The sequence below is a fragment of the Leiobunum rupestre genome, chromosome 2 (genome assembly GCF_980474605.1).
Source record: "Leiobunum rupestre chromosome 2, qqLeiRupe1.1.hap1, whole genome shotgun sequence".
Lineage (NCBI taxonomy): Eukaryota > Metazoa > Arthropoda > Arachnida > Opiliones > Sclerosomatidae > Leiobunum > Leiobunum rupestre.
Window position 1 is genome coordinate 32019391 of NC_143385.1, and position 10277 is coordinate 32029667.

At 32.8% G+C, this 10277-nt stretch overlaps 1 protein-coding gene across 1 annotated transcript in view; it reads right to left on the reverse strand.

Annotated features, from left to right (window-relative positions):
- Positions 1 to 5569, reverse strand: part of LOC149957341 (secreted frizzled-related protein 5-like) — a 76739-nt gene extending 71170 nt beyond the window's left edge. The window contains exon 1 of the mRNA XM_090165523.1: positions 5178 to 5569. The gene's annotated coding sequence lies outside the window, so the exon portion shown is untranslated. The remainder of the gene's footprint in view (positions 1 to 5177) is intronic.
- Between the last annotated feature and the right edge of the window lie 4708 nt (positions 5570 to 10277).

The window sequence follows — 10277 nt, forward strand, 5'->3', positions numbered from 1 at the left end:
ACCCGTCTAAAATCATTTTCCCCTGACCAATGGAAAAAAGCGAGATAGGTTCTAGGTGGCTCCCAGGCTGCCCATAAAAACAGTTTAACTGACGTTTTAACTAGTTATTAAAATTTTAAAATTCCATGACTTTTCCCTGACATTTTAATTTGTTATTAAAATTCAATGACTTTTCCCTGAGATTTTAGATTGTTACTAAAATTCCATGACTTTTCCCTGAGGTTTTAGATTTTTACTAAAATTCCATGACTTTTCCCTGAGGTTTTAGATTTTTACTAAAATTCCATGACTTTTCCCTGAGGTTTTAGATTTTTACTAAAATTCCATGACTTTCCCTGAGGTTTTAGATTTTTACTAAAATTCCATGACTTTTCCCTGAGGTTTTAGATTTTTACTAAAATTCCATGACTTTCCCTGAGGTTTTAGATTTTTACTAAAATTCCATGACTTTTCCCTGAGGTTTTAGATTTTTACTAAAATTCCATGACTTTCCCTGAGGTTATAGATTTTTACTAAAATTCCATGACTTTTCCCTGAGGTTTTAGATTTTTACAAAAATTCCATGACTTTTCCCTGAGGTTTTAGATTTTTACTAAAATTCCATGACTTTTCCCTGAGGTTTTAGATTTTTACTAAAATTCCATGACTTTCCCTGAGGTTTTAGATTTTTACTAAAATTCCATGACTTTTCCCTGAGGTTTTAGATTTTTACTAAAATTCCATGACTTTTCCCTGAGGTTTTAGATAGTTACTAAAATTCCATGACTTTTCCCTGAGGTTTTAGATTTTTACTAAAATTCCATGACTTTTCCCTGAGGTTTTAGATTTTTACTAAAATTCCATGACTTTTCCCTGAGGTTTTAGATAGTTACTAAAATTCCATGACTTTTCCCTGAGGTTTTAGATTGTTACTAAAATTCCATGACTTTTCCCTGAGGTTTTAGATTGTTACTAAAATTCCATGACTTTTCCCTGAGGTTTTAGATTGTTACTAAAATTCCATGACTTTTCCCTGAGGTTTTAGATTGTTACTAAAATTCCATGACTTTTCCCTGAGGTTTTAGATTTTTACTAAAATTCCATGACTTTTCCCTGAGGTTTTAGATAGTTACTAAAATTCCATGACTTTTCCCTGAGGTTTTAGATTGTTACTAAAATTCCATGACTTTTCCCTGAGGTTTTAGATTTTTACTAAAATTCCATGACTTTTCCCTGAGGTTTTAGATAGTTACTAAAATTCCATGACTTTTCCCTGAGGTTTTAGATTTTTACTAAATTTCCATGACTTTTCCCTGAGGTTTTAGATAGTTACTAAAATTCCATGACTTTTCCCTGAAGTTTTAGATTTTTACTAAAATTCCATGACTTTTCCCTGAGGTTTTAGATAGTTACTAAAATTCCATGACTTTTCCCTGAGGTTTTAGATTGTTACTAAAATTCCATGACTTTTCCCTGAGGTTTTAGATTGTTACTAAAATTCCATGACTTTTCCCTGAGGTTTTAGATTGTTACTAAAATTCCATGACTTTTCCCTGAGGTTTTAGATTGTTACTAAAATTCCATGACTTTTCCCTGAGGTTTTAGATTTTTACTAAAATTCCATGACTTTTCCCTGAGGTTTTAGATAGTTACTAAAATTCCATGACTTTTCCCTGAGGTTTTAGATTGTTACTAAAATTCCATGACTTTTCCCTGAGGTTTTAGATTTTTACTAAAATTCCATGACTTTTCCCTGAGGTTTTAGATAGTTACTAAAATTCCATGACTTTTCCCTGAGGTTTTAGATTTTTACTAAATTTCCATGACTTTTCCCTGAGGTTTTAGATAGTTACTAAAATTCCATGACTTTTCCCTGAGGTTTTAGATTTTTACTAAAATTCCATGACTTTTCCCTGAGGTTTTAGATTTTTACTAAAATTCCATGACTTTTCCCTGAGGTTTTAGATAGTTACTAAAATTCCATGACTTTTCCCTGAGGTTTTAGATTTTTACTAAAATTCCATGACTTTTCCCTGAGGTTTTAGATTTTTACTAAAATTCCATGACTTTTCCCTGAGGTTTTAGATAGTTACTAAAATTCCATGACTTTTCCCTGAGGTTTTAGATTTTTACTAAAATTCCATGACTTTTCCCTGAGGTTTTAGATTGTTACTAAAATTCCATGACTTTTCCCCGACATTTTAATTTGTTATTAAACTTCCCCGATTTTTCCGTTACATTTATTTTTTATAAAAATTCCCTGACTTTTCCATGACGTTTGAACTTGTTATTTAAACTCTATGACTATACCCTAACGTTTTAACTTGTTATTAAAATGTCCTGACATTTCGCGGACTTTTCAATTGATTTTTAAAATTCCCTGATTTTCCCAGGTTTCGCAGGATTTCCATGTACTATGGCGACCCTGTAGTAAAATATTTTTCGATTTAAAATGCCTTCATTTATAACGTCTGAAGAGGAAATAAATTCGAAATTAAAACTTTGGTATTTCAGCCGGCCTCTCCTTGTTTTTCTAGTTTTTAATTTGTTATTATTCTAGACACTACATCACTTGGAAAATGACACCTACGACAATGATTCAGCTGCAGTTTGTTTATTTTGTTCTAACAGCTTTTTTTTTCTTAGAAATTAGGTTCATTTGATTACTTATTTCCCCTAATTAACAGGATTGCTGCAATATTTAAGATCAAAATGCCCTGACAATTTTGATAGATTTTCCCTGACTTTTTAAAAGAAAAAATTAGACCCTTTTTACTTTTAAATTTCACTTGTATCAGTAATTCATCGATTTACTTCCGCTACTAGTTCAGTAAAAAAATGTTATGGTATAATTGAAAATAGTTTATCACAACGTTTACAAACTATACATTTCTTTAGATCACTGTAATTAAATTTTCAAGATAAAATAAAATTCCCGGATTTTTCTGCGACTTTTAACAAGTTCTTAAAATTATCTGACCTTTCATTGGTTTCTTAGTTCTATTTTACTGTTTCATAACTTTCCTTGACCTGTGGCAGCTCTGACTTGTTATTTCCGAAACGACTCTCCGCCGAAGGTTAACGACAACAATGTTTTAAGTTAACAAATTTCATATCAATCTGTTAAAAGTAAATATGGCTCAGTCACTGGATATTTTATCAAAATGGAATTTATTTTTAAATCACAATTATATTTAGAGAATTATAATATTATAATTATATAATTATATTATATATATAATATTTAGGGAAAAATATTTTCATAAAAATATTTAAAAATAAACGAACTATCGATTAACTAACTAATGATAATATTTTATTTGATTGCCCGCGCCACGTACGCCAGACTTCAGAAGCTAGATCATACCTTTTTTTAGACAGGGGGTTAGGATTGTAAAAAAATAAAAAACAACGATATTCGATTTGTGATAGAAAATATGTATCCAGTGAATTGAAAAGAAACATATTCGTATATGCTCTTGCAAACTTTTCATGAGAAATTAGAATAAAATGGTACGACCGTATACTGAACCGTCTTTAACAATGATTTTATCATATACACTACTGATAACTTTGTTAATATCAGACGATATTATCGGCCACGAATAGTCGATATATCGGCCAGTATCGTAACAATCCTTTAACCAATGCTGAAGAATAGTGCTTAAATAGTAATACCAAACCCAGGCAGATACCAGTCAAACTTCTAGAGAAACCCAAAACACATTTATGCGTTCATAAAAACGTATAAAAAGAATAAATTTAGAAAGTAAACATTGCCCTATTAACTATTGATTTCTGATACTGTTATCGGATTTAAATTTTGAGCAAAGATTGTGAAAAATATATAGAACTATTTCAATTTCGGACCAAAGACGAAACCAAAGTTAAATACTTAAAGAGTTCTTTAAGTTTGGAACTAAACCAAAGATAAACACTAAGAAGGGTTCTTTCAGTTTGTAACTAACTAAGAAACCAACGATATATAATAAAAGGCTCTTTCAGCTTATAATTAACGACGAAACCAAAGTTAAATATTAAGCGTTCTTTCAGTTTGTGACATGTGCTAATAAGAGTTCGTGAACTCTTTAAAATCCGTACCTTTAACAGCACTAAGTACGCGAACTCGGTGTGCAGGTTATCCTTGAGTGACTAACCCCTCGGTTTGTGACTAACTAAGAAACCCACGTAACTACGAACAATGGTTTTTCAGTTTGCGATTAGCAACGAAACCAACGATTAATACTAACAAGGGATTTTCAGTTTGCGATTAGCAACGAAACCAACGATTAATACTAACAAGGGTTCTTTCAGTATCTTACTAACTAAGCAACCAAAGTTAAATACTATCAAGGGTTCTTTCAGTTTGCGACTAACAACGAAACCGACGTTAAATACTAACAAGGGTTCTTTCAGTTTGCGACTAACAACGAAACAAACGATTAATACTAACAAGGGGTTTTTTCAGTTTGCGACTAGCAACGAAACCAATGATAAATACAAAAGGTTCTTTCAGTGTATGATTAACGGCGAAACCAATGTTAAATATTAAAAAGTTCTTTCACACATCATTTTCCGATTGAGTTAATCAGGGACTACCAATAATTAACTTAAAGTTTTGACCTCATCGGTAATATTTTTGGGCATGATCCATAAGGCAGACTAGGCAAAGTGCCTAGGGCCAATGAAAAGTTTAGGAGACATTAGGGCGTACGATTCCGTATAATAGGGCCTTCGAGGGTCCGAAAAGTCGGTAAATGAGAGATTTTTGACAAAGGCCTACGGAAAGGTTAAAACGGCCCTGGGCATGATTATTAAATGATCAAATTAAACTACGTTGAATTGTAATAATACGATAGACGTCAAAATCAGATTCAATCTAATATTGTGGTTTCACTCATCAACGAATTTTAATGTACAAGTGCCGTTAATTTAAATTTTTAGAATTTAAATCTTATTATAAATAACACTTATTTGAAACGTGTAAATTAAACAGTCTACGCCCAATAAAAGCTACGTCTACACTCGTACACGTTCGCCCTAGCCATTACTTAAAGCGAACTTAACCTGTCTATTTAGCCAGTACAAAAAGAATCAATTCGTAACAAATTAGACACATTCTTGATACACGTGTCATTTATCGTAACGCGCGTTTAATCCCTATAATTTAAACGTAAATGAGAATGAAATATTCGTACTTTGGTTGAAAATGATCCAAATCAGACGGCACTGGTCCGTGACTTCTGTCTCAGTTGCTTGTTCCCGCCGTTTGGACTTGGACAACTGCGTCGGTCGCCGAGGCGGAACGGAGATCCACTGGCACCGCGGAATCGCCGATCTCGCCCGAATAAATATTTTAAAAACGAGCGCGGATCTCAGCCATTCCTGGCGCGGGCCTGGAATTCTTCACTCTATTTCAATCATCGATGTTTGCTCGGTTTGTTTGGACCTCTCGGCGCGAGCTCACGACGCGAAAGAGAGAGAGAGAGAACGCCCGTTAAGCAAACAGCGCGGCACTCCCAGCCAGTTGCCGATGTTTGTCTAAACGGCATTCACTTTTACAAAACGCGTTTCCCCGGTAAAGTTTCGCCTTCCGTTTATCTGTACGTTTACCTTGTCTCCGGCCCTCTATCGGAGAAGACGCGCGTTAACGCCACCTGAGGAGCGATCCAGGAGGGAGAGATCGGGTGGCCAGAAAGACAGTCCACCTGAAATTCCCGCTTCGCGAGCGCCGCTGCACTACGAACCATCTCTCTTCTCTACTTCGTATCTCTCAATATCGCCTTATCCCCGGGCATTACCCCCTCCCCAAAATCCCCCACCCTCCTTCGCCCGCATTTTTTTATAGCAGCTTCGTGTATTTTCAACTTTCCCAGGAATATTTTAAAATGTCCAAATTCTCCCGGAAAAAATATTGACCCAAAAATAATATTTATGTATCATTTTGTTTCCCACTAGATTTTCGAAAATTTTAAGACGAAAAGATTTACGTCGGGGAATGCGGTTTGGTCTTGTTTTCTAGTGATCAGAATCAGTGATTCCTTATTTTTTACTTTAAAGTTTTAATGATATTAATATCAATATCAATATTAATATGTTGAAAATATTTTCACAACCTCCACGATTTTCTGCGTATGATATTTTAAATATATTTCAATCAAATGTTCATTTATGCCTTTTAGAGAAAACATCTGCTTAAAGGGAATATAACCTTTAAAGCAATTTTTATGGAAGACCCCTTCAATTTTTAAAATAACCCTGTACAGTGGTGCCGAACATTTCTAAGGACAAAAGCAAGGGCGGCCAGAGCTGCAAACGTTGGTGTTATATTCCCTTTAAATCATCAAGAAATACATACCATTTTTTAATGTTATTTTATTTCCACTTAAAAAAATACGCCTTTAAAGGGGCTATGGTTATAATTCAGCTCTCACCATAGAGGTATCAAACTAGGCTATAAAAATGAAACTTGTACATTCGCCGGCTCGACGTAGATTTTGTTGGGCGCGAATTTCCCGCCAAATCGCGGAAGTGTAAAATGTTAAAATTACACTGCATTATTCTACCCAAAAGTGTGTCAGTACCATTGAGTTTCGAATATTAATCTAGAGATCCAATCAAATCTGCTCCCCGCAAAATAAGTTTTTGAAAATTACGAATGAGCCGTCTCCTCTGAAATGACGCGAAAACGTTATCATATGACCCGTGGCGCCATCCATTATTTTTGAAAAAAAATCTTTTTGCCAGAAAACGCGTCTTATTTGAACGAACCATTGAGAGATAGACGGCGCCACGGGTAGAATGATAAAGTTTTCTCGTCATTTTGGAGCAGACGGCAGTATTCTTATTTTTTAAAACCTTGTTTCGCGAAATACTGAAATCCGACGTTTTGATTGGACCTCTAGATTAATATTCCCAACTCAATGGTCAGTACGGTATAATTTTTAATGAGCGCTGCTCGCGAAGTTAAAAGAGGGAATGGGTGAGGGGGTTAAAAATTTGTCCACAAAGTTTAAATATTCCTCCACTCCAGCGCCGCCGAGTGAGGATTTTTAGTTCGTATGTCTATGGGCGAGTAAATTGAAGATAGAAAATCGCCCCAGACCATAGACTACGGCTGCGTTCAGTAACTCTCAACGAAGAATCTGAAAAATTATTGGCGTTGAAACCATAGGATCTTGTTGAACGCTTTTTACGCTTGTTGTAAATTTTGTAAAATATAGTCTGTTGTGTTGTCTGCAGCTATCCTTACTCCGTGCTGCGACGTCACGTGACCGTAAAGCAACGGAAAAACCTGCTCTTACAGCCTAGGACTTCGTTGCTCAACGGACGGGCAATATGACGTCAAAACCGGAAGTCAAAAAACCCGTTCAGTAAAAAACCGCTGACCGTTGAGCTCAGCGCTAAGTCAGCTCTGAGTTTTTTTAGAGTTACTGAACGCAGCCTAAATATAGCGTTTGTTAGTACTATGGGCTTAGGAAATATAGCGCCATCTGCCTTAATATCCGTCACTAAATATGTGAAGCAATAGCAGATAACTTTTGAATTTTTATTTTTTTGGTTGAATTTTCAGCTGTTGAACAGAGATAATTTTGAACGAGCAGACAGCTTTCACATATTCAATTTAAAACCCGATCGGTAGGCGGCGATACTTATGACCAAAATCAAAACTACGCACGAAGGCTATTCTAACTTGTAGGCTATGTAATCTATTGTGAGACTAGTTCTCCGTTAATATTTCAAAGGGAAAGGCGCAAAGGTAGAGTTGACACAGTTTTGGGTCTTATGTCACTTTAGCTTATTTAAATACCATATTTTCAAGATATAGTTTTTGCAGGTAGGATATGATGAATTTCGAAGTAAAAATTTTTTTTTCAAAAAATTATTGTCTTTTTAAATAAGCGAGTGCCTGCCTCCTGGGAAACATAGTGATGCTATGTAGGAAAGTTAATCCTTATTTTCCAAGAAATACTTTTGCTATAACGCTGAATTACAATATGTTAATCATATTTTTTCATGAAATTTATGAAATTAAAATAAACTATCCTAAATATATAAAACTAAAATAAAATAAACTAAATATATAAAATTAAAATAGACTAAACTAAACTAAATATATAAAATTAAAATAGACTAAACTAAACTAAATATATAAAATTAAAATAGACTAAACTAAACTAAATATATAAAATTAAAATAGACTAAACTAAACTAAATATATAAAATTAAAATAGACGAAACTAAACTAAATATATAAAATTAAAATAAACTAAACTAAACTAAATATATAAAATGAAAATAAACTTAACTAAATTTATAAATTAAACTAAACTAGATATATAAAATTAAAATAAACTTAACTATATTTATAAATTAAACTAAACTAAATATATAAAATTAAAATAAACTAAACTAAATATGTAAAATTGAAATAAACTAAACTAAATATATTTTATTAAAATAAAAAACTAAATATGTAAAATTAAAATAAACAAAACATTTTAAAAGAAATGAAGTGGATTATATAAAATTAAAATAAACTCAATATATTAAATGAAATGAAATTATTTATATAAAATTAAGTGAAATAATTTATATAAAATGAAATGAAATTTGGTATATAAAATGAAATGGAATTAATTATATTAAATGAAATGAAATTAATTATATAAAATAAAATTAATTCTATTAAATGAAATTAAATTAATTATTCAATTCAAAAGGTGTTTATTGCCTGTATGATAACGTACGTGCTTGCACACTTTTTACAATTTTACAGGAACGAAAGAAAAATATAAAACTTCTACGTCAAAAACCAAAATACGTTATACAACAACATAGTCAGCAAAAGTGAGCAAAATTCTAAAAAGTAATCAGTTAAATGACATTGTCGGATAAAATAGATGTAATACATTTGTTGTCTCATTCTACAACTACTATAACTACTATAAGATTTAACAAGGTTTGACCTCGGGATTAATTTTATGACCCAAAAATTAGTTATACTAGAGTGGTTTTATATTAAGATTATTTCTATTTCATTTTCGTGCTTATTTTTAACTCGTTTAACAAAGATTTGCGGAATTTTAGATGATTTGGTTCAAATATATCCAGATTTTTAAAGTTCGATTTGAAAGTTTTTTGAGTTCTTTTAATGGGGTTATTACAAATATCAGGGACATAAAAAGTTTCCTTTGATCTTGTGTTTGTACTGAGTACGCGCAGGTTGATGCGGGAGAGCGGATCTTTACAGTCCATACAATTATTGATTAATTTATATAAGAACATAATTTCATGGTAATTAGTTCGATTACACAATGATGGTAGTTTAAATTTTGCAATAATGGTTTTGTATCTGTAATTTTGTACAGGATAGAAATTTAGAGAGTACAGTCTGGCGAATTTGTTTTGAATGCCTTCTATAATATATGGAGATAGATGGTACAGCCGGACCAGACCTGGGAGCAATATTCAATTTTAGACCTTACTAAAGATTTATAAAGCATCAAGAAAACTCTGTGGGAGCGCAGATTAGTAGCGATTTTTAGTATCGCGTAGAGTTTCCCATTACAATCTAGTTTGACATTATTTATATGCTTTGAAAAGAGTAGTTTTTGGTCTAGATACAGCCCTAAATCCTTAATGAATGATTTTCTCTCTAGAAGCGCGTTATCAATTTGATATTGCTAAAGTATAGTTCTAGTAGTTTTTCTGGTGAAGGTTATTATATTCGTTTTTAATCCATTTAGAGGAATACCGTTACGTACTCCCCAGTCCGATATCTTCTTAATTTGTTCATTCAAAACTTTACAGTTTTCTGAGGTTCTTATGGTTTTATAGATCTTGTTATCGTCAGCTAACGCTATTATATTAGTTTCATTTATAGATTGAGGAATGTCGTTTGAAAAAATTTAAAAAAATAGTGGACGTAAACCGGACCCTTGAGGGACCCCTCGATTTGATGTATAAACTGTTTCAATAACTACGCCATTAATTTTTTAAATATTTCGTTGATCATTTAGGTATGAGACGATCCATTGTAGAAGGCTGCCACCTAAACCGTAGCTAGCAATTTTTTCGATAAAGATCCTATGGTCCATTCTGTCAAAAGCTTTACTGAAATCAATTTGATGTAGACCACGTCAACTTGACCTTGTTGTTCAATTGTAGGCATTACATCATTGAGGAATGACATGAGATTCGTTGTGGTCGAACGCTTCTCGCAGAAACCATGTTGCTGGTCGTTGAGGAACTACTTGAACCAGGCTGCCAGATACTTATGAATTATTATTTCGAAG